Below are 23,220 nucleotides of genomic sequence, written 5' to 3'. Positions count from 1 at the left end.
TACGTCGCTAGTCCCTAACTCTTGAAAATTATATGCTTCGTCCCTGTGGTTTTAAGTCCAAACGGCGGTAGTCCCTATTATCTTGGTTAAATTACGTTGCTAGTCCATCACTTATAATAAATAAATATATTAACTTATTTTACATTAGTCGGGATGCATATATAATACCCATATATTAACTTTTTTTTTTTTTTTTTTTTTTTTTGAAAAGCAAGTAGATTAACTTATTTCACTACTCTGTTCATATATTAACTTATTTACAAAGTGTAAAATGATGAGGTTGATAGACTAGAAATAATTTATTTCCATGTATACACACAGAATAAAGGATGCATATATGATTATAATACATAATACATATATAATATTGCATGATTATTGATTAAGGATGAACAGAGTAGTGAATTAAACTTCATGTCATCGATTCAAATTAATGGCAATTGCATCAATTCGATTTACTACGGTTGCATTTCGACCGGTGCATCGTTAAATTATTAATATTAATTAATTAATATATATACACCACAAGGACGAAGCATTTAATTTTTAAGAGTTATGGACTAGCGACGTAATTTAATCAAGACCACAGGGACCACCGTCGTTTGAACTTAAGACCACAGGGACGAAGCATATAATTTTCAAGAGTTAGAAACTAGCGACATAATTTAACCAAGACCACAGGGACCACCGTCGTTTGGACTTAAAACCACATGGACGAAGCATATAATTTTTAAGAGTTAGGGACTAGCGACGTAATTTAATCAAGACCACATGGACCATCAATGTAATTAACTCAAAATAATAATATAAAGTTCTATTATATCCTTAATGTATGTGAATATGATTAAAGGAGAAAAAAAAGTATGTGTAAAACTGAAAAATAAACAGAAAATACAATACTTATATTGTTATAAAAGTTAAATTGGATGTTAATTTTATTATTATTATAGATATTGTATAGTAGATTTTTTGAGTATAAATATGTGTGTTATGAGTTTATAAAATACACATTAAAATATATTCTCTCATATTCTCTCATATTCTCTTATATTCTCTCTATATACTTATTAGTCTACAGTCAAGAACTAGGCCACTAAAGGTAGTTATAAACCTACTGAATTATAACACGTTATCAGCACGAAGTGCTCCGTATAATCAAGGTTTATCTAAGCAAGCACACGTCACTAATCAAGGTAAGAAATTATCTAACTTTTATTAACTTCACTAACATTTATATTTATGTTATTTAAGTTATATATGGTCGGTTATACCGCCTGAATTATATTTCTGTAATCTAACTTTTATTAACTTCACTAACATTTATATTTATGTTATTTAAGTTATATATGGTCGGTTATACCGCCTGAATTATATTTCTGTAATCTAACTTTTATTAACTTCACTAACATTTATATTTATGTTATTTAAGTTATATATGGTCGGCTATACCGCCTGAATTGTATTTTCTGTAATCTAACTCTTATTAACTTCACTAACATTTATATTTATGTTAATAAGACCTCATGATTGTACGCAACACGTCATTTGACAACACGGTACTTTATGTACGCAACACGTCATTTGACAACACGGTACCATGGGTCGAGATTAATTCCGATCAATACGAATACGATGGGGTCTTTATATGTTATCTAACATTTATGATTACTTATGCAATTAATCATTATTTATTTCATACATACTAATGTTTATTCTTAAATTTATAATCTAAAAAGTTAAAATAAGAAAAGTAGTTTGTATTTTTATTAAAAGTAAATCTTAAAAGTTAAAATAAGAAAAAGTAGTTTGTATTTTTATTAAAAGTAAATCTTAAAAGTTAAAATAAGAAAAAGGAGTTTGTATTTTTATTAAAAGTAAATCTTAAAAGTTAAAATAAGAAAAAAGTAGTTTGTATTTTTATTAAAAGTAAATCTTAAAAGTTAAAATAAGAAAAATATATTATAATAATATATATTATAACTTAATATATATTATAATAATTTTATTAATAATATAATATGAACCTATATTCTATCCTTCCCTTATGGTTTTATTATTTGTAATCATACCATTATTCCTTTGTTTGCTACTTATGAATCTAAACTAATTCTAATTTCATGTTGTTATTTGTCTATAAAAAAAATGGATATGATTATCAGTCAGTGACAACAGAAAATAAAAAATATTTAAGTATCACTGATAAGAATCGTGTAATTGAAAAACTACCAAGACTTCATTCTGGTTTACATTATACACATATAAATGTACCTGAAGTAAATGTGGTAGTTAAAGAAAAATCATGTGATCCTGTAATGATCAGTTTGTGGCATGAGAGATTAGGCCACTGATAAGGCTAAAAAGGAACATATATTTCATAGCATTATCCCCCAAGAAAGACAAGATTTTAGTTGCAATTGTTCCATTTTCAAGTAATATTCGTTTATATTAAATAAGTGCGAAGACAAAAGGCGAAAACGACGAATTGAAGACACAAAGGTCCAAAAAGCTCAAAAGTACAACATACAATTAAAAAGGTTCAAATTATTGATGAGGAACGTCTAAAAATGACAAGAGTACAAGTTACAAAACGCAAAGTACACGATATAAAATAGTACGCAAGGACGTTCGAAAATCCGGAACCGGGACATGAGTCAACTCTCAACGCTCGACGCAACGGTGTAAAAATTACGAGTCAACTATGCACAAGAATAAAATATAATATTTAAATAATTCATAATAAGAATAATATTAAATAATAAAAAGTTGTTAATTGAGCATAGTTAAGGGGTCATAAGTGAAAGTTTGAATTCAAAATTCGTAACGAATTCTGATCGATTATAGATCTATCCCAATTCTCTCTTTCTATCTTTTCTGTAAACATATTTATATATATTATAATTTTAATTTTAATTTTAGATAATAATAATAATGGTATGTTAGCGAATATTGTAAGGATTTAAGTCAGAACTCTGTCCGTGTAACGCTACGCGATTAATCATCACTGTAAGCTATGTTCTTCCTTTTTAATTTAATGTCTTGTAACTAAGTTATTATTATGCTTATTTGAGCCGAAGTAATCGTGATGTTGGGCTAAAATATTAAGACGGGGTTATTGAATTTTGTACCATAATTAAGGTTTGGGCAAAAGACCGACACTTGTGGAAATTGGACTATTGACTATTAATAGATGGGGGGTATTGTCTAATTGAGTGACAACTCATTGGAGTCTGTCGAACCTATCTTCAAATTAATTAACCTAATAATTAATAATGATTATGGTTGTCCTATTTAGTGACGTTGTCCTATTATAATCATTTAATTAATTATTCGGGTTGGGTAATTGATTATTCAAACTGATCAAGTGGATAAATTAATATTCATATCTAATCAAAACAGGGGTGGATTACATACAGTGATAACTGGTGTAATTGTTGACAGAAGTGATAACTGCGTCACAGTTTAAATCCTTAATTAGTTGGAATATTTGACTTCGGGTATAAGGGTAATTTGACGAGGACACTCGCACTTTATATTTATGACCGATGGACTATTATGGACAAAAACCAGATAGGTATCAAATAAACCATGACAAAGGACAATTAACCCGAGTAACAATTAATTAAAATCGAAACGTTAAACATCATGATTACGGAAGTTTAAATAAGCATAATTCTTTTATTGTATTTCTCATCGTATCTTTATTTACTGTCATTTTATTACTCGCAATTTTATTTACTGTCATTTTATTTATTGTCATTATTTAATGCACTTTAATTATCGTCATTTATCTTTGCGCTTAAAATATAGAATCGACAAACCGGTCATTAAACGGTAAAACTCCCCTTTTATAATATATTACTACTTATATAATTATATATATTTTATATAAATATAGTTGTTAAAAATATAGTAAGTATCACCAGCTCCCTGTGGAACGAACCGGACTTACTAAAAACTACACTACTCTACGATTAGGTACACTGCCTATAGTGTTGTAGCAAGGTTTAGGTATATCCCACTCTATAAATAAATAAATAACTTGTGTAATTTGTAACGTATTTTGTATTAAAAATAATAGTATATTTCGTACCCTCACGCTACATCATCAAGTTTTTGGCGCCGCTGCCGGGAAAATCGGCGAAACGCTATAATTTTAATATATATTTGTATAAATATATTTATATGTAATTTTTAGAAAAACAATATAAAATTAAAAAAAAAATATCACTTTCTTTTAAAATTATCTCTAAAATTTTAGACACTAAATTTCTTAGTTTTAGTTATTAGATTTTAGACTTTAGCTTTTCCTAAAATATTCTTATATTTTAATTATCTTTTTATTGTCACCATCTCTATCGTCTCTTCCTCTTATTTGAATATCGAAGTAGTACAGTCCATACCAATATATATACTCCATTACTCCGTATATATTATATATTATATATTATATATTATTATATTATATATGAATATAAAACATCTCTCTCTTCCTATTATCCGATTATTATCGGAGATACAAAATATACATGAATATAAAGAAAATACAAATTGGGTGTGTGTCATTTCAAAGGTGCTTGCACCACTTGATGTAAAGAGTTGTTAGCTTTTTAATTTCTTCAATTATTCTTTTCATTTTGATCTTTGTCTTATATAACAAAACTAGTGGGTGGGCCCAATTTATTGAAAAATGGTAGCCTAACTTTGTTGACTAACGGGAAAGTTAGAAAATCAAAACCACATATTTAGGAGAAATACGACAAATATCCATTTCGCTGTTATTTATATTAGTAAATGAGGGTGTCTGAAAAAACTCCTCTTTTTACTACCAGAAAAATACAAAAGGTTGCCCGAAAAATTTATTCCAACGAAAAATTCTTGTTGCGCGTGAATGGCGCGTTAGAAGCTTGGTGATAGTGAAATCAGGTTTGATATATAAAAAAAAAAAAAAAAATTGTGTAAAAAAAATCGTTTTTTTTTTAAGAAAAAAATCGTTTTTAAAAAAAAAAAATTAAAAATTAAAAAAAAAAGTTTTTTTTTAATTACCTTTAGATTTTTAGACTCTAGTTACAATTTTTAGTATTAAGTTTAGTTTTGCCATAGTTATTTTTATTTCTAGAATTTTTAGGTTTGCCGTAAAATCCCTTAAGTGCTTATTCCTTAGACTAAGATTTATGTGCTTTAGAATTTTGCGACGCCATTTTTCGCGCTACTTTCTTATTTTTATTTTTCGACGCCTATTTTTCGACCTTTTATTTTTCAACCTTTTTCGACGCGTTTTTTTTTTCTTTCTTATTTCTCGCTATTCTAGTTTTAGGATAAGATTTTTATTCTACTTCTTATCTAAATTTCTTAAAATTACGAAAATTTATTTTAAGTGGTTAAATTGATAGACATCAAAATTTTCTGGTTCGTAGTAATAGTTGGATTTGTACATGGACCGGGTTATTGGAGCCAAACAGTACTCAATTATATTGAGACCAAACGAATCCTGCCCCTCTGCTGCATCTTTTGGCTATTCGAAACGTGGGCAAAATCAGAAAAGTCTATTAATTGGATAACTTATATAATTTTTCTTTCCTTTTAAAAACTAATAGGATATTCAGTGAATGCACCGAGTAAAACGTTCACCACCTTTCATACGTTCACTACCTATAACTCGATCAAGACATCTAGCCAATATTGTCACCGTTGATTTTTCTTTAGAATCATCATCTAGTCGACCAAGAACTCCAACTCAAATTTCCGATAATCCATCTTTTGAACCCGACCTCACAATTGAGAATCCGGAGAATATTCAGGGACAATTCCAAGATCCAGAACCACTAATCATTCCTCCTGAACCACAAACCATTAAATCAGAATCTTCTAGTGATTCGTATTCAACAAATTCAATTATGGAAAATCTGGAACTTCTAAGTATGGAAGACCGAATGAGAGCCACACGCACGGGCCAAGGTCACGCCATTATTAAGCCAGACATTAATGCGCCAGATTATGAAATCAAAGGACAAATCCTACACATGGTAACTAATCAGTGCCAATATAGTGGTGCGCCGAAGGAAGATCCAAACGAACATCTTCGTACGTTTAATAGGATCTGTACACTATTCAAAATCCGAGAAGTTGAGGATGAACAGATCTATCTCATGTTGTTTCCCTGGACTTTAAAGGGAGAAGCCAAAGATTGGTTAGAATCGTTACCTGAAGGGGCGATTGACACATGGGATGTTTTAGTTGAGAAATTTCTTAAAAGATTCTTTCCGGCATCTAAAGCCGTGAGACTTCAAGGAGAAATTGTTACGTTCACACAAAAGTCAAATGAAACTCTATATGAGGCGTGGACTGTAGTGACCCGAACTTTTCCATGTTTATATATATTAATTGAGATTGATATTTACATGATTAAATGTTTCCAACATGTTAAGCAATCAAACTTGTTAAGACTTGATTAATTGAAATATGTTTCATATAGACAATTGACCACCCAAGTTGACCGGTGATTCACGAACGTTAAAACTTGTAAAAAAACTATATGATGACATATATATGGTTATATATATAGTTAACATGATATTATGATAAGTAAACATATCATTAATTATATTAACAATGAACTACATATGTAAAAACAAGACTACTAACTTAATGATTTTGAAACGAGACATATATGTAACGTTTATCGTTGTAACGACATTTAATGTATATATATCATATTAAGAGATATTCGTACATCATAATATCATGATAATATAATAATTTAAAATCTCTTTTGATATTATAAACATTGGGTTAACAACATTTAACAAGATCGTTAACCTAAAGGTTTCAAAACAACACTTACATGTAACGACTAACGATGACTTAACGACTCAGTTAAAATGTATATACATGTAGTGTTTTAATATGTATTTATACACTTTTGAAAGACTTCAATACACTTATCAAAATACTTCTACTTAACAAAAATGCTTACAATTACATCCTCGTTCAGTTTCATCAACAATTCTACTCGTATGCACCCGTATTCGTACTCGTACAATACACAGCTTTTAGATGTATGTACTATTGGTATATACACTCCAATGATCAGCTCTTAGTAGCCCATGTGAATTACCTAACACATGTGGGAACCATCATTTGGAAACTACAAAAATATGAGTAATCATTCATGACTTATTTACATGAAAACAAAATTACATATCCTTTATATCTAATCCATACACCAACGACCAAAAACACCTACAAACACTTTCATTCTTCAATTTTCTTCATCTAATTGATCTCTCTCAAGTTCTATCTTCAAGTTCTAAGTGTTCTTCATAAATTCTACAAGTTCTAGTTACATAAAATCAAGAATACTTTCAAGTTTGCTAGCTCACTTCCAATCTTGTAAGGTGATCATCCAACCTCAAGAAATCTTTGTTTCTTACAGTAGGTTATCATTCTAATACAAGGTAATAATCATATTCAAACTTTGGTTCAAATTCTATAACTATAACAATCTTATTTCAAGTGATGATCTTACTTGAACTTGTTTTCGTGTCATGATTCTGCTTCAAGAACTTCGAGCCATCCAAGGATCCGTTGAAGCTAGATCCATTTTTTCTCTTTTCCAGTAGGTTTATCCAAGGAACTTAAGGTAGTAATGATGTTCATAACATCATTCGATTCATACATATAAAGCTATCTTATTCGAAGGTTTAAACTTGTAATCACTAGAACATAGTTTAGTTAATTCTAAACTTGTTCGCAAACAAAAGTTAATCCTTCTAACTTGACTTTTAAAATCAACTAAACACATGTTCTATATCTATATGATATGCTAACTTAATGATTTAAAACCGGGAAACACGAAAAATACCGTAAAACCGGATTTACGTCGTCGTAGTAACACCGCGGGCTGTTTTGGGTTAGTTAATTAAAAACTATGATAAACTTTGATTTAAAAGTTGTTATTCTGAGAAAATGATTTTTATTATGAACATGAAACTATATCCAAAAATTATGGTTAAACTCAAAGTGGAAGTATGTTTTCTAAAATGGTCATCTAGACGTCGTTCTTTCGACTGAAATGACTACCTTTACAAAAACAACTTGTAACTTATTTTTCCGACTATAAACCTATACTTTTCCTGTTTATATTCATAAAATAGAGTTCAATATGAAACCATAGCAATTTGATTCACTCAAAACGGATTTAAAATGAAGAAGTTATGGGTAAAACAAGATTGGATAATTTTTCTCATTTTAGCTACGTGAAAATTGGTAACAAATCTATTCCAACCATAACTTAATCAACTTGTATTATATATTATGTAATCTTGAGATACCATAGACACGTATACAATGTTTCGACCTATCATGTCGACACATCTATATATATTTCGGAACAACCATAGACACTCTATATGTGAATGTTGGAGTTAGCTATACAGGGTTGAGGTTGATTCCAAAATATATATAGTTTGAGTTGTGATCAATACTGAGATACGTATACACTGGGTCGTGGATTGATTCAAGATAATATTTATCGATTTATTTCTGTACATCTAACTGTGGACAACTAGTTGTAGGTTACTAACGAGGACAGCTGACTTAATAAACTTAAAACATCAAAATATATTAAAAGTGTTGTAAATATATTTTGAACATACTTTGATATATATGTATATATTGTTATAGGTTCGTGAATCAACCAGTGGCCAAGTCTTACTTCCCGACGAAGTAAAAATCTGTGAAAGTGAGTTATAGTCCCACTTTTAAAATCTAATATTTTTGGGATGAGAATACATGCAGGTTTTATAAATGATTTACAAAATAGACACAAGTACGTGAAACTACATTCTATGGTTGAATTATCGAAATCGAATATGCCCCTTTTTATTAAGTCTGGTAATCTAAGAATTAGGGAACAGACACCCTAATTGACGCGAATCCTAAAGATAGATCTATTGGGCCTAACAAACCCCATCCAAAGTACCGGATGCTTTAGTACTTCGAAATTTATATCATATCCGAAGGGTGTCCCGGAATGATGGGGATATTCTTATATATGCATCTTGTTATTGTCGGTTACCAGGTGTTCACCATATGAATGATTTTTATCTCTATGTATGGGATGTGTATTGAAATATGAAATCTTGTGGTCTATTGTTACGATTTGATATATATAGGTTAAACCTATAACTCACCAACATTTTTGTTGACGTTTTAAGCATGTTTATTCTCAGGTGATTATTAAGAGCTTCCGCTGTCGCATACTTAAATAAGGACAAGATTTGGAGTCCATGCTTGTATGATATTGTGTAAAAACTGCATTCAAGAAACTTATTTTGTTGTAACATATTTGTATTGTAAACCATTATGTAATGGTCGTGTGTAAACAGGATATTTTAGATTATCATTATTTGATAATCTACGTAAAGCTTTTTAAACCTTTATTGATGAAATAAAGGTTATGGTTTGTTTAAAAATGAATGCAGTCTTTGAAAAACGTCTCATATAGAGGTCAAAACCTCGCAACGAAATCAATTAATATGGAACGTTTTTAATCAATAAGAACGGGACATTTCAGTTGGTATCAGAGCGTTGGTCTTAGAGAACCAGAAAATTTGCATTAGTGTATCTTATCGAGTTTGTTAGGATGCATTAGTGAGTCTGGACTTCGACCGTGTTTTCTTTAAAAATGATTGCTTAACATTTTTGTTGGAAACTATATATTTTTAACATATGAATATTATGTGATATATTAATCTCTTAACGTGTTTGATATTATGTGATAGATGTCTACCTCTAGAACAAGTCCCATTGACTCACCTAATAATAATGAAGAGTCAAATGTAAATTGGAATGATTTGTGGACTGATTCACAAGTTCCCGAAGAGGAACCGGAAGAAGAGTCGGAACCGGAAGAAGAATCGGAACCGGAAGAAGAATCGGAACCGGATGAAGAAATAGAACCGGTGGGGGAAATAATAAAACGGTTAAGTAAAAGAAAATCCTCAACCAACCGACCAAAGTTAATTATGGTCAATGGTGTTTCCGCCAAGGAAGCAAAATATTGGGAGGATTACCAATTCTCCGATGAATCGGATTTCGACGAGAATTCCGATGATGTTATAGAAATTACCCCAACTGAATTTAAAAAGGCAAAAGAAAATAATAAGGGAAAGGGCATAAAAATAGAGAAATCTAATTCCAACCCCGATGAACTTTATATGTATCGTCAACCCCCGAAGTCCTTAAGTTGTAACAATGACCCGGGAACCTCTAAACCACCAGGTTTTTCTAAACCAATGTGGACAACGACGGCTCGTATTAGGGGAACATCATATATCCCTAGAAACTTGGCAAAACGAACCAAAACCGAAGAAGAAGAAACGAGCGAGTCGGAATAAGATAGTTGTATTCGTGTGGTGTAATATATGGAATATAGTGTTCTTATGCTTTATGATATATGTAAAAATTGCTTGTATTAATAAGTATTTTTTTTATGAATCTAACTCTTGTCTATTTTACAGTTTAAAAACACAAAATGGATAGACAACCCAATATTTTAAGAGACCTACCCGGAGACATGATTGATGAAATCTTGTCTAGAGTCGGCCAGAATTCTTCGGCACAACTATTTAAGGCGAGATCAGTTTGTAAGACATTCGAAGAACGTTCCAAGAATGTCTTGGTTTATAAGAGACTTTCGTTTGAAAGATGGGGGATATCACATTGGGAAACCCATAAGTTACGATGTGTTTACTTTGACGCATATATTGCGGGGAACCCAAATGCTATTTTACGCAACGGGTTAAGAAATTATTTTGACTCAATATATCCGAATATTGGACTTCGTGATTTAGAAAAAGCGGCTAACATGCAACATAAAGAAGCATGTTATGCTTACGGATTAGTAATGTTCGCTTCTCACCAAAGTGAGAACAAGAACATCGGGCTACAACTATTAAACAAAACGTTTCCACAAGTGACGGAGTCGGTAATTGGGGTAAGAAATGAGGTTTTTAGATTATTACGGGACTGTTGGACATTACGTAACCCTCGTCCCTTTGATGACGTTACAACACGCTGTCTTATCAACGGCCATAACGGTTATGTTGCACAAGACCAAGGATGGGAAGTAGTCCTAGTAAAACCAGAATGCATGACTTGTTTCTGGACGTATGAATTACGTGTCTTTATTGCCTTTGCCGAACGACTTGTGTACTAGCTAGAATTGTCTTCACAACTATCTTGTATCAAAGTTATTGTGTGCTATATTTCATGCTTTATGTAAAATAAGCGGTATTGTAAGTTTGTAAAATATTGTATAAAAGTTTGAACGCGAAATATTATTACAATCAGTTTTTCATATAGAATTGTAGTAGTTGAATTGTATATTAGCTACTAAGTATGAACTTAACGGGTAGGTACTACCCGAATTTAAACTTATAAAACGCTAATATGAAGAAAAAGCTTTTATAAATGAGTTCATATTATGCTACGAAATACTATTAACTACTCTTAATATTCTGTATGATTAACTTGTTCCATTTAACTATTTTGAAGGAAATGGCACCGACTACTCGACACACCGTGAATATGAATGAAGAGGAATTCCGTACTTTTCTAGCTTCAAACATAGCCGCAGTACAGGCTGCGCTACATACCAACAATAACCTTGGATCTAGCAGTACAGGAAATCGTGTAGGATGCACCTACAAAGAATTCACTGCCTGCAAACCTTTGGAATTTGATGGAACCGAAGGACCGATCGGATTGAAACGGTGGACCGAGAAGGTTGAATCGGTGTTTGCCATAAGTAAGTGTACTGAAGAGGACAAAGTGAAGTACGCTACGCATACCTTCACAGGTTCTGCGTTAACATGGTGGAATACCTATCTAGAGCAAGTGGGACAAGATGATGCGTACGCACTACCGTGGTCAGCATTCAAGCACTTGATGAACGAGAAGTACCGTCCCAGAACCGAGGTCAATAAGCTCAAGACAGAACTTAGAGGGTTACGAACCCAAGGATTTGATATTACCACGTACGAAAGACGATTCACAGAATTGTGCCTATTGTGTCCGGGAGCATTCGAAGATGAGGAAGAGAAGATTGACGCGTTTGTGAAAGGATTACCGGAAAGAATCCAAGAAGATATAAGTTCACACGAGCCCGCCTCCATACAACAGGCATGTAGAATGGCTCACAAACTAGTGAACCAGATTGAAGAAAGAATTAAAGAACAGACTGCTGAAGAGGCCAATGTGAAGCAAGTCAAAAGGAAGTGGGAGGAAAACGGTGATAAGAATCACCAATACAACAACAACAGCAATTACAACAATAATCGCAACAATTATCCCAACAATCGCAACATCAATCGCAACTACAACAAACGGCCCAACAACAACAACAACAACAACAACAACAGCAACTACAACAATCATCCCAACAACAATAATAACCGCAACAACAACAACAATCAGAAGCAACTATGCCAAAGGTGTGAAAAGAATCACTCGGGGTTCTGCACCAAATTTTGCAACAAGTGTAAAAGAAATGGTCATAGCGCGGCGAAGTGTGAGGTCTACGGACCAGGGGTTAATAGAACGAAAGGAACAAATGGTGTCGGAACGAGTAATGGCGGAGCAAGTAGTGTCGGAGCAAGTTATGCCAATGTAGTTTGTTATAAATGTGGAAAACCAGGCCACATTATTAGAAATTGCCCGAACCAGGAGAACACGAATGGACAAGTCCGTGGAAGAGTTTTCAATATTAATGCGGTAGAGGCACAGGAAGACCCGGAGCTTGTTACGGGTACGTTTCTTATTGACAATAAATCTGCTTACGTTTTATTTGATTCGGGTGCGGATAGAAGCTATATGAGTAGAGATTTTTGTGCTAAATTAAGTTGTCCATTGACGCCTTTGGATAGTAAATTTTTACTCGAATTAGCAAATGGTAAATTAATTTCAGCAGATAATATATGTCGGAATCGAGAAATTAAACTGGTTAGCGAAACATTTAAGATTGATTTGATACCAGTAGAGTTAGGGAGTTTTGATGTGATAATCGGTATGGACTGGTTGAAAGAAGTGAAAGCAGAGATCGTTTGTTACAAAAATGCAATTCGCATTATACGAGAAAAAGGGAAACCCTTAATGGTGTACGGAGAAAAGGGAAACACGAAGCTACATCTTATTAGTAATTTGAAGGCACAAAAACTAATAAGAAAAGGTTGCTATGCTGTTCTAGCACACGTCGAGAAAGTACAAACTGAAGAAAAGAGCATCAATGATGTTCCCATTGCAAAAGAATTTCCCGATGTATTTCCGAAAGAATTACCGGGATTACCCCCACATCGATCCGTTGAATTTCAAATAGATCTTGTACCAGGAGCTGCACCAATAGCTCGTGCTCCTTACAGACTCGCACCCAGCGAGATGAAAGAACTGCAAAGCCAATTACAAGAACTTTTAGAGCGTGGTTTCATTCGACCAAGCACATCACCGTGGGGAGCTCCTGTTTTGTTTGTCAAGAAGAAAGATGGTACATTCAGGTTGTGTATCGACTACCGAGAGTTGAACAAACTTACCATCAAGAACCGCTACCCACTACCGAGAATCGACGACTTATTTGATCAACTACAAGGCTCTTCTGTTTATTCAAAGATTGACTTACGTTCCGGGTATCATCAAATGCAGGTGAAAGAAGATGATATTCCAAAGACTGCTTTCAGAACACGTTACGGTCATTACGAGTTTATGGTCATGCCGTTTGGTTTAACTAATACACCAGCTGTGTTCATGGACCTTATGAACCGAGTGTGTGGACCATACCTTGACAAGTTTGTCATTGGTTTCATTGATGACATACTTATTTACTCAAAGAATGACCAAGAACACGGTGAACATTTGAGAAAGGTGTTAGAAGTATTGAGGAAGGAAGAATTGTACGCTAAGTTTTCAAAGTGTGCATTTTGGTTGGAAAAAGTTCAATTCCTCGGTCACATAGTGAACAAAGAAGGTATTAAGGTGGATCCGGCAAAGATAGAAACTGTTGAAAAGTTGGAAACTCCAAAAACTCCGAAACACATACGCCAGTTTTTAGGACTAGCTGGTTACTTCAGAAGGTTCATCCAAGACTTTTCCAGAATAGCAAAACCCTTGACTGCATTAACGCATAAAGGGAAGAAATTTGAATGGAATGATGAACAAGAGAAAGCGTTTCAGTTATTGAAGAAAAAGCTAACTATGGCACCTATATTGTCATTGCCTGAAGGGAATGATGATTTTGTGATTTATTGTGACGCATCAAAGCAAGGTCTCGGTTGTGTATTAATGCAACGAACGAAGGTGATTGATTATGTGTCTAGACAATTGAAGATTCACGAACAAAATTATACGACGCATGATTTGTAATTAGGCGCGGTTGTTTTTGCATTAAAGACTTGGAGGTACTACTTATATGGGGTCAAAAGTATTATATATACCGACCACAAAAGTTTTCAACACATATTTAATCAGAAACAACTGAATATGAGGCAGCGTAGGTGGATTGAATTGTTGAATGATTACGACTTTGAGATTCGTTACCACCCGGGGAAGGCAAATGTGGCAGCCGATGCCTTGAGCAGGAAGGACAGAGAACCCATTCGAGTAAAATCTATGAATATAATGATTCATAATAACCTTACTACTCAAATAAAGGAGGCGCAACAAGGAGTTTTAAAAGAGGGAAATTTAAAGGATGAAATACCCAAAGGATCGGAGAAGCATCTTAATATTCGGGAAGACGGAACCCGGTATAGGGCTGAAAGGATTTGGGTACCAAAATTTGGAGATATGAGAGAAATGGTACTTAGAGAAGCTCATAAAACCAGATACTCAATACATCCTGGAACGGGGAAGATGTACAAGGATCTCAAGAAACATTTTTGGTGGCCGGGTATGAAAGCCGATGTTGCTAAATACGTAGGAGAATGTTTGACGTGTTCTAAGGTCAAAGCTGAGCATCAGAAACCATCAGGTCTACTTCAACAACCCGAAATCCCGCAATGGAAATGGGAAAACATTACCATGGATTTCATCACTAAATTGCCAAGGACTGCAAGTGGTTTTGATACTATTTGGGTAATAGTTGATCGTCTCACCAAATCAGCACACTTCCTACCAATAATAGAAGATGACAAGATGGAGAAGTTAGCACGACTGTATTTGAAGGAAGTCGTCTCCAGACATGGAATACCAATCTCTATTATCTCTGATAGGGATGGCAGATTTATTTCAAGATTCTGGCAGACATTACAGCAAGCATTAGGAACTCGTCTAGACATGAGTACTGCCTATCATCCACAAACTGATGGGCAGAGCGAAAGGACGATACAAACGCTTGAAGACATGCTACGAGCATGTGTTATTGATTTCGGAAACAGTTGGGATCGACATCTACCGTTAGCAGAATTTTCCTACAACAACAGCTACCATTCAAGCATTGAGATGGCGCCGTTTGAAGCACTTTATGGTAGAAAGTGCAGGTCTCCGATTTGTTGGAGTGAAGTGGGGGATAGACAGATTACGGGTCCGGAGATTATACAAGAAACTACCGAGAAGATCATCCAAATTCAACAACGGTTGAAAACCGCCCAAAGTCGACAAAAGAGCTACGCTGACATTAAAAGAAAAGATATAGAATTTGAAATTGGAGAGATGGTCATGCTTAAAGTTGCACCTTGGAAAGGCGTTGTTCGATTTGGTAAACGAGGGAAATTAAATCCAAGGTATATTGGACCATTCAAGATTATTGATCGTGTCGGACCAGTAGCTTACCTACTTGAGTTACCTCAACAACTCGCGGTTGTACATAACAGTTTCCAAGTCTCGAATTTGAAGAAATGTTTTACTAAAGAAGATTTCACTATTCCGTTAGATGAAATCCAAATCAACGAAAAACTCCAATTCATCGAAGAACCCGTCGAAATAATGGATCGTGAGGTTAAAAGACTTAAGCAAAACAAGATACCAATTGTTAAGGTTCGATAGAATGCTCGTAGAGGACCCGAGTTCACCTGGGAGCGTGAAGATCAGATGAAGAAGAAATACCCACATCTATTTCCAGAAGATTCGTCAACACCTTCAACAGCTTAAAATTTCGGGACGAAATTTATTTAACGGGTAGGTACTGTAGTGACCCGAACTTTTCCATGTTTATATATATTAATTGAGATTGATATTTACATGATTAAATGTTTCCAACATGTTAAGCAATCAAACTTGTTAAGACTTGATTAATTGAAATATGTTTCATATAGACAATTGACCACCCAAGTTGACCGGTGATTCACGAACGTTAAAACTTGTAAAAAAACTATATGATGACATATATATGGTTATATATATAGTTAACATGATATTATGATAAGTAAACATATCATTAATTATATTAACAATGAACTACATATGTAAAAACAAGACTACTAACTTAATGATTTTGAAACGAGACATATATGTAACGTTTATCGTTGTAACGACATTTAATGTATATATATCATATTAAGAGATATTCGTACATCATAATATCATGATAATATAATAATTTAAAATCTCTTTTGATATTATAAACATTGGGTTAACAACATTTAACAAGATCGTTAACCTAAAGGTTTCAAAACAACACTTACATGTAACGACTAACGATGACTTAACGACTCAGTTAAAATGTATATACATGTAGTGTTTTAATATGTATTTATACACTTTTGAAAGACTTCAATACACTTATCAAAATACTTCTACTTAACAAAAATGCTTACAATTACATCCTCGTTCAGTTTCATCAACAATTCTACTCGTATGCACCCGTATTCGTACTCGTACAATACACAGCTTTTAGATGTATGTACTATTGGTATATACACTCCAATGATCAGCTCTTAGTAGCCCATGTGAATTACCTAACACATGTGGGAACCATCATTTGGAAACTACAAAAATATGAGTAATCATTCATGACTTATTTACATGAAAACAAAATTACATATCCTTTATATCTAATCCATACACCAACGACCAAAAACACCTACAAACACTTTCATTCTTCAATTTTCTTCATCTAATTGATCTCTCTCAAGTTCTATCTTCAAGTTCTAAGTGTTCTTCATAAATTCTACAAGTTCTAGTTACATAAAATCAAGAATACTTTCAAGTTTGCTAGCTCACTTCCAATCTTGTAAGGTGATCATCCAACCTCAAGAAATCTTTGTTTCTTACAGTAGGTTATCATTCTAATACAAGGTAATAATCATATTCAAACTTTGGTTCAAATTCTATAACTATAACAATCTTATTTCAAGTGATGATCTTACTTGAACTTGTTTTCGTGTCATGATTCTGCTTCAAGAACTTCGAGCCATCCAAGGATCCGTTGAAGCTAGATCCATTTTTTCTCTTTTCCAGTAGGTTTATCCAAGGAACTTAAGGTAGTAATGATGTTCATAACATCATTCGATTCATACATATAAAGCTATCTTATTCGAAGGTTTAAACTTGTAATCACTAGAACATAGTTTAGTTAATTCTAAACTTGTTCGCAAACAAAAGTTAATCCTTCTAACTTGACTTTTAAAATCAACTAAACACATGTTCTATATCTATATGATATGCTAACTTAATGATTTAAAACCGGGAAACACGAAAAATACCGTAAAACCGGATTTACGTCGTCGTAGTAACACCGCGGGCTGTTTTGGGTTAGTTAATTAAAAACTATGATAAACTTTGATTTAAAAGTTGTTATTCTGAGAAAATGATTTTTATTATGAACATGAAACTATATCCAAAAATTATGGTTAAACTCAAAGTGGAAGTATGTTTTCTAAAATGGTCATCTAGACGTCGTTCTTTCGACTGAAATGACTACCTTTACAAAAACAACTTGTAACTTATTTTTCCGACTATAAACCTATACTTTTCCTGTTTATATTCATAAAATAGAGTTCAATATGAAACCATAGCAATTTGATTCACTCAAAACGGATTTAAAATGAAGAAGTTATGGGTAAAACAAGATTGGATAATTTTTCTCATTTTAGCTACGTGAAAATTGGTAACAAATCTATTCCAACCATAACTTAATCAACTTGTATTATATATTATGTAATCTTGAGATACCATAGACACGTATACAATGTTTCGACCTATCATGTCGACACATCTATATATATTTCGGAACAACCATAGACACTCTATATGTGAATGTTGGAGTTAGCTATACAGGGTTGAGGTTGATTCCAAAATATATATAGTTTGAGTTGTGATCAATACTGAGATACGTATACACTGGGTCGTGGATTGATTCAAGATAATATTTATCGATTTATTTCTGTACATCTAACTGTGGACAACTAGTTGTAGGTTACTAACGAGGACAGCTGACTTAATAAACTTAAAACATCAAAATATATTAAAAGTGTTGTAAATATATTTTGAACATACTTTGATATATATGTATATATTGTTATAGGTTCGTGAATCAACCAGTGGCCAAGTCTTACTTCCCGACGAAGTAAAAATCTGTGAAAGTGAGTTATAGTCCCACTTTTAAAATCTAATATTTTTGGGATGAGAATACATGCAGGTTTTATAAATGATTTACAAAATAGACACAAGTACGTGAAACTACATTCTATGGTTGAATTATCGAAATCGAATATGCCCCTTTTTATTAAGTCTGGTAATCTAAGAATTAGGGAACAGACACCCTAATTGACGCGAATCCTAAAGATAGATCTATTGGGCCTAACAAACCCCATCCAAAGTACCGGATGCTTTAGTACTTCGAAATTTATATCATATCCGAAGGGTGTCCCGGAATGATGGGGATATTCTTATATATGCATCTTGTTATTGTCGGTTACCAGGTGTTCACCATATGAATGATTTTTATCTCTATGTATGGGATGTGTATTGAAATATGAAATCTTGTGGTCTATTGTTACGATTTGATATATATAGGTTAAACCTATAACTCACCAACATTTTTGTTGACGTTTTAAGCATGTTTATTCTCAGGTGATTATTAAGAGCTTCCGCTGTCGCATACTTAAATAAGGACAAGATTTGGAGTCCATGCTTGTATGATATTGTGTAAAAACTGCATTCAAGAAACTTATTTTGTTGTAACATATTTGTATTGTAAACCATTATGTAATGGTCGTGTGTAAACAGGATATTTTAGATTATCATTATTTGATAATCTACGTAAAGCTTTTTAAACCTTTATTGATGAAATAAAGGTTATGGTTTGTTTAAAAATGAATGCAGTCTTTGAAAAACGTCTCATATAGAGGTCAAAACCTCGCAACGAAATCAATTAATATGGAACGTTTTTAATCAATAAGAACGGGACATTTCATGGACAAGATTTGGAAAGTTGTTGAGAGGATGTCCTCAACACGGTTTAGACACTTATCAAATAGTACAAATATTCTACCAAGGTGTCAACGTTGCTACACGAAAAGACATCGACATAACAGCTGGTGGTTCCATTATGAAGAAAACCGCAACTGAAGCTTACAAAATTATTGATAACACAGCCTCCCACTCTCATGAGTGGCACCAAGAGAAAGATATATATCGTTCATCTAAAGCGGCTAGAGCCGATTCTAGCCATAACTTTGATTCCGTTTCCGCAAAAATAGATGCTTTCGAGAGACGAATGGAAAAGATGAATAAAGATATTCACGCAATACGAATCAGTTGTGAGCAATGCGGTGGACCACACTTAATGAAAGACTGTCACATTGAACAAACGATGGAACAACGTGAGAATGTTGTCTACATGAACCAAAGGCTGGAAAATAGTTATCAGAATAATTATCAACCGCCAAGGCCAAACTTCAATCGAAATCAAAACATTCTTTACAATCCAAAAGGACCCGACAATAACTCGTATAACCAACAAGATCCGAATAACCAACCAACTCAAAACAACACTGTCAATCAACAAAGACCTGGCTTGTATAAACCACCACAACAAACCGAAGAGAAAAAGTCAAATCTGGAAGAAGTGGTATTTAAGCTAGTTGAATCTCAAACACAATTTATTGAAACTCAAACTCAAACGAATGAGAGGTTTGATCAGTCATTTAGAACTCAACAAGCTTCTATTTTGAATCTAGAAAAACAAGTAGGTACTCTTGTTAGATTGATGAGTGAAAGGAAACAAGGAAAGCTACTGAGTAATACTGAAGTAAATCCTCGGAATGAAAATGTTAATATGGTTTCAACAAATTCTGAAAAACCAGCATCAGAAGATGGGAAGGTTTTAGATGAGAGTAACAATGAAGAAGTTACACCACCACCACCCGAGTATGTAAAGCCAGTGGTGGCACCATACAAACCACCCATCCCGTTTCCAAGAAAAGGAGTTGAGTATGAGCAAGTGATAGGTAATAAAGATTGTGATACCTCTGGAAAGAAGAAGAAGAAAAAGAATAAGAAAGTACAAGAAACAAAAGCCGTAGAAGTAAACCCGGTGAAGACAGTTCCACCAAAACCTCCTCCTAGAATAGGTGATCCGGGTGAATTTATTGTTCCTTGTCTACTTAGTGATTGTGTCATGTATGATGCACTAGCAGATTTAGGTGCAAGTGTAAGTGTTATGCCTCTTTCATTATATAAGAGATTAGGAGTAGGTAAGTTAAGTCCAACGGATATGAGTGTTCGACTCTTTGATCAAACCATTAAACACCCAGTTGGAATTGTTGACAACCTACCCGTTCAAGTAGGCAATTTAACCTTTCTAGTCGAATTCATTGTCATTAACATAGAAGAGGACCCAAACATTCCTCTAATTTTAGGTCGACCATTCTTAGCGTCCACCAAGGCGTTATTTGATGTAGGAAATGGTAGAATGACACTTAGTAGTGGTGACAAATCGATCACCTTTATGATTCGAAAGACTAAATCTCCACCAACCAAAACCGTTGAACCAGCAAAAATGATTGGTAAGAACCATGTTGTTTTACCAACTCCAACGGTAATACTTAGCAATAATGAAACGCCTAAGTGTGGGGAAAATGAAGTAACACCTAATGATGACATGATAACAAAGAACCCCGTTGTTGATACGAAATTAAATGATCCCGTTATTAATAGTTCAATGAAGAAACTTATTAAACGGATTCGCGATGCTAGAACCAAGGGGAACTTTAAGTTATGTAACCGGTTAGTATCCAATCTATCACCTAAAGAAAAGGAGAAACTAGTTGAAATTGTGGATATTACACAGGAATCCGACCAATGGCTTAAAGAAAAAGTCACGGATATGCAAGTTGATTATGGACCAAGAGAAATTAACGATGAAGTTAATCACAATTTTGACACCACGGCTACTTAAGTGTGAGGAGATTCAAATATTCTAAAAAGAAAATGCTGTTTGGAGTTAGTTGTTCTGTTCTCGTGTAGTTCCGAGAATGGAATCCGATTGGTCTTTTCCGCTAGCAGACACTAAAGAACTAGTTTTCTCCCTCCATTCTGAATTTTTGTTTTGTAGGTTTTTTTTATGAAATTAATATGCATTTTAATTTAAGTTTTTAAAAACAAAATTTACTTTAATTCATTAAGTTGAAAAAATGATTTCTAAAATTCGTCGTGAGTTGAAGACTAGGTCATTAAGCCGAAATTACTTTACCCGAGGGCGGGGCGACAAATTTTGTTATCATTATTTTTAATTTTATTGATTTAAAGTATGCCAAAAATATTATACTTTATAAATTTTTGAAAAGTGGGGTTATAAACCAAACTTCAAAAATATATATATATATATATATATATATATATATATGTTTGTATTTTATCTTATGTACAAAACAGGGTAAAACAATGCACTTTCAAAGACTGTCATTAAAGTTCAGCAAAAGGTACTAATTTTGACGACAAGACGCAAAACAACAAATATGATATAACAAATGAAGGAATGAACGATGAGGCGCCATCTATCATTCGACGAGCTTTGTAATTACAAACTCGGTATTTTTAATCACTTTTCTACGCTAATCACCCTCATGAATTTAAATTATAGTCTGATTTCATGCAAATGAGGGCATTGCATGATCTTAAGTGTGGGGAAGGGTTATAAATTCTCTCAGGTTTATACTTGGTTTATTTGCCAAATTTTGTGAAAATTTGAAAAAATTTCAATTAAATGAAGTCAAAATCATGTTTATACATATTTATGAACGGTGAAAACTAGGTGATAATACCGAAATTATCGTTACCTCGGAAAGGACATAAATTGAGAAACAACCTAAAATGCTTGAATTCATTTAAAATGGAATAAAGGAGAATAAAAAGGCAAAGAAAGAAACTAAGTGTGGGGAGAATGTACCAAGTTATTCAATTAAAAACTATCTATCACATATCTTTGTACAAAATTATTGCAGGTACTTTTGTTTTGGATAATACTAATCAGTTTTACCCGATTTACTATAATACTTTTGAAAGAAAGATAGATCTACACGATGAATCAATTCCATCATTTGAAGGAAGTAAAGTCTTCCGAAAAAGACACACGCTTCTTGATTTAGGTCAAGAAGTTGTCGTCCAGACCAGCTGTAGGTTGACGAAAAATCTAGAAAAGTCATCACTAAAATCGGATGGAAATCCACGGACCTCAGCATCAAACAGGGTCGCCATGTGGTCAGATTTATCCTAACCATGAGAAGGATTTATCTCGTACAATGGGGGGGGCACCGTGCAAATTAGCTTGATAAGACTAATGAATCAGATCCCCAGAAAGGATAATCTCCTTAAAGATTAAAAATCAGCTTTTAAGACTGATATTACTCAATCCTAGAGATTGACCTTAAAGATTGAGAATTCAAACTCATGGAATTCAATGATATCTAAACTCGAGCTTGAACGAGAAAATATTTTGATCAAAATTGCAAACCGATTTGTTTTATGAAAATCCATTTTCAATGCGTTCATTACCATTGAACGTAAAATCCTAGGAATTCACCTGGAATTCATTAGGTCACCTGAACCAAATCGGGTGTCAACCGTAAGAACGGTGGTTGCATAGCATGGTCGGAGACAGGACCTTGTGCCAGATTGAAAAATCATAGGATGATCTTTACTATCGCTCCTACCAAGGATAGTTCTAGCATCCGACACATTAAAAGACCATAATCATCTGCATGTCACGGGACATTGCCTTAACAGTTTCTT

Source organism: Rutidosis leptorrhynchoides, chromosome 11 (genome assembly GCF_046630445.1).
Source record: "Rutidosis leptorrhynchoides isolate AG116_Rl617_1_P2 chromosome 11, CSIRO_AGI_Rlap_v1, whole genome shotgun sequence".
Taxonomy (NCBI): domain Eukaryota; kingdom Viridiplantae; phylum Streptophyta; class Magnoliopsida; order Asterales; family Asteraceae; genus Rutidosis; species Rutidosis leptorrhynchoides.
Note: the sequence above shows the minus strand (reverse complement) of the source record.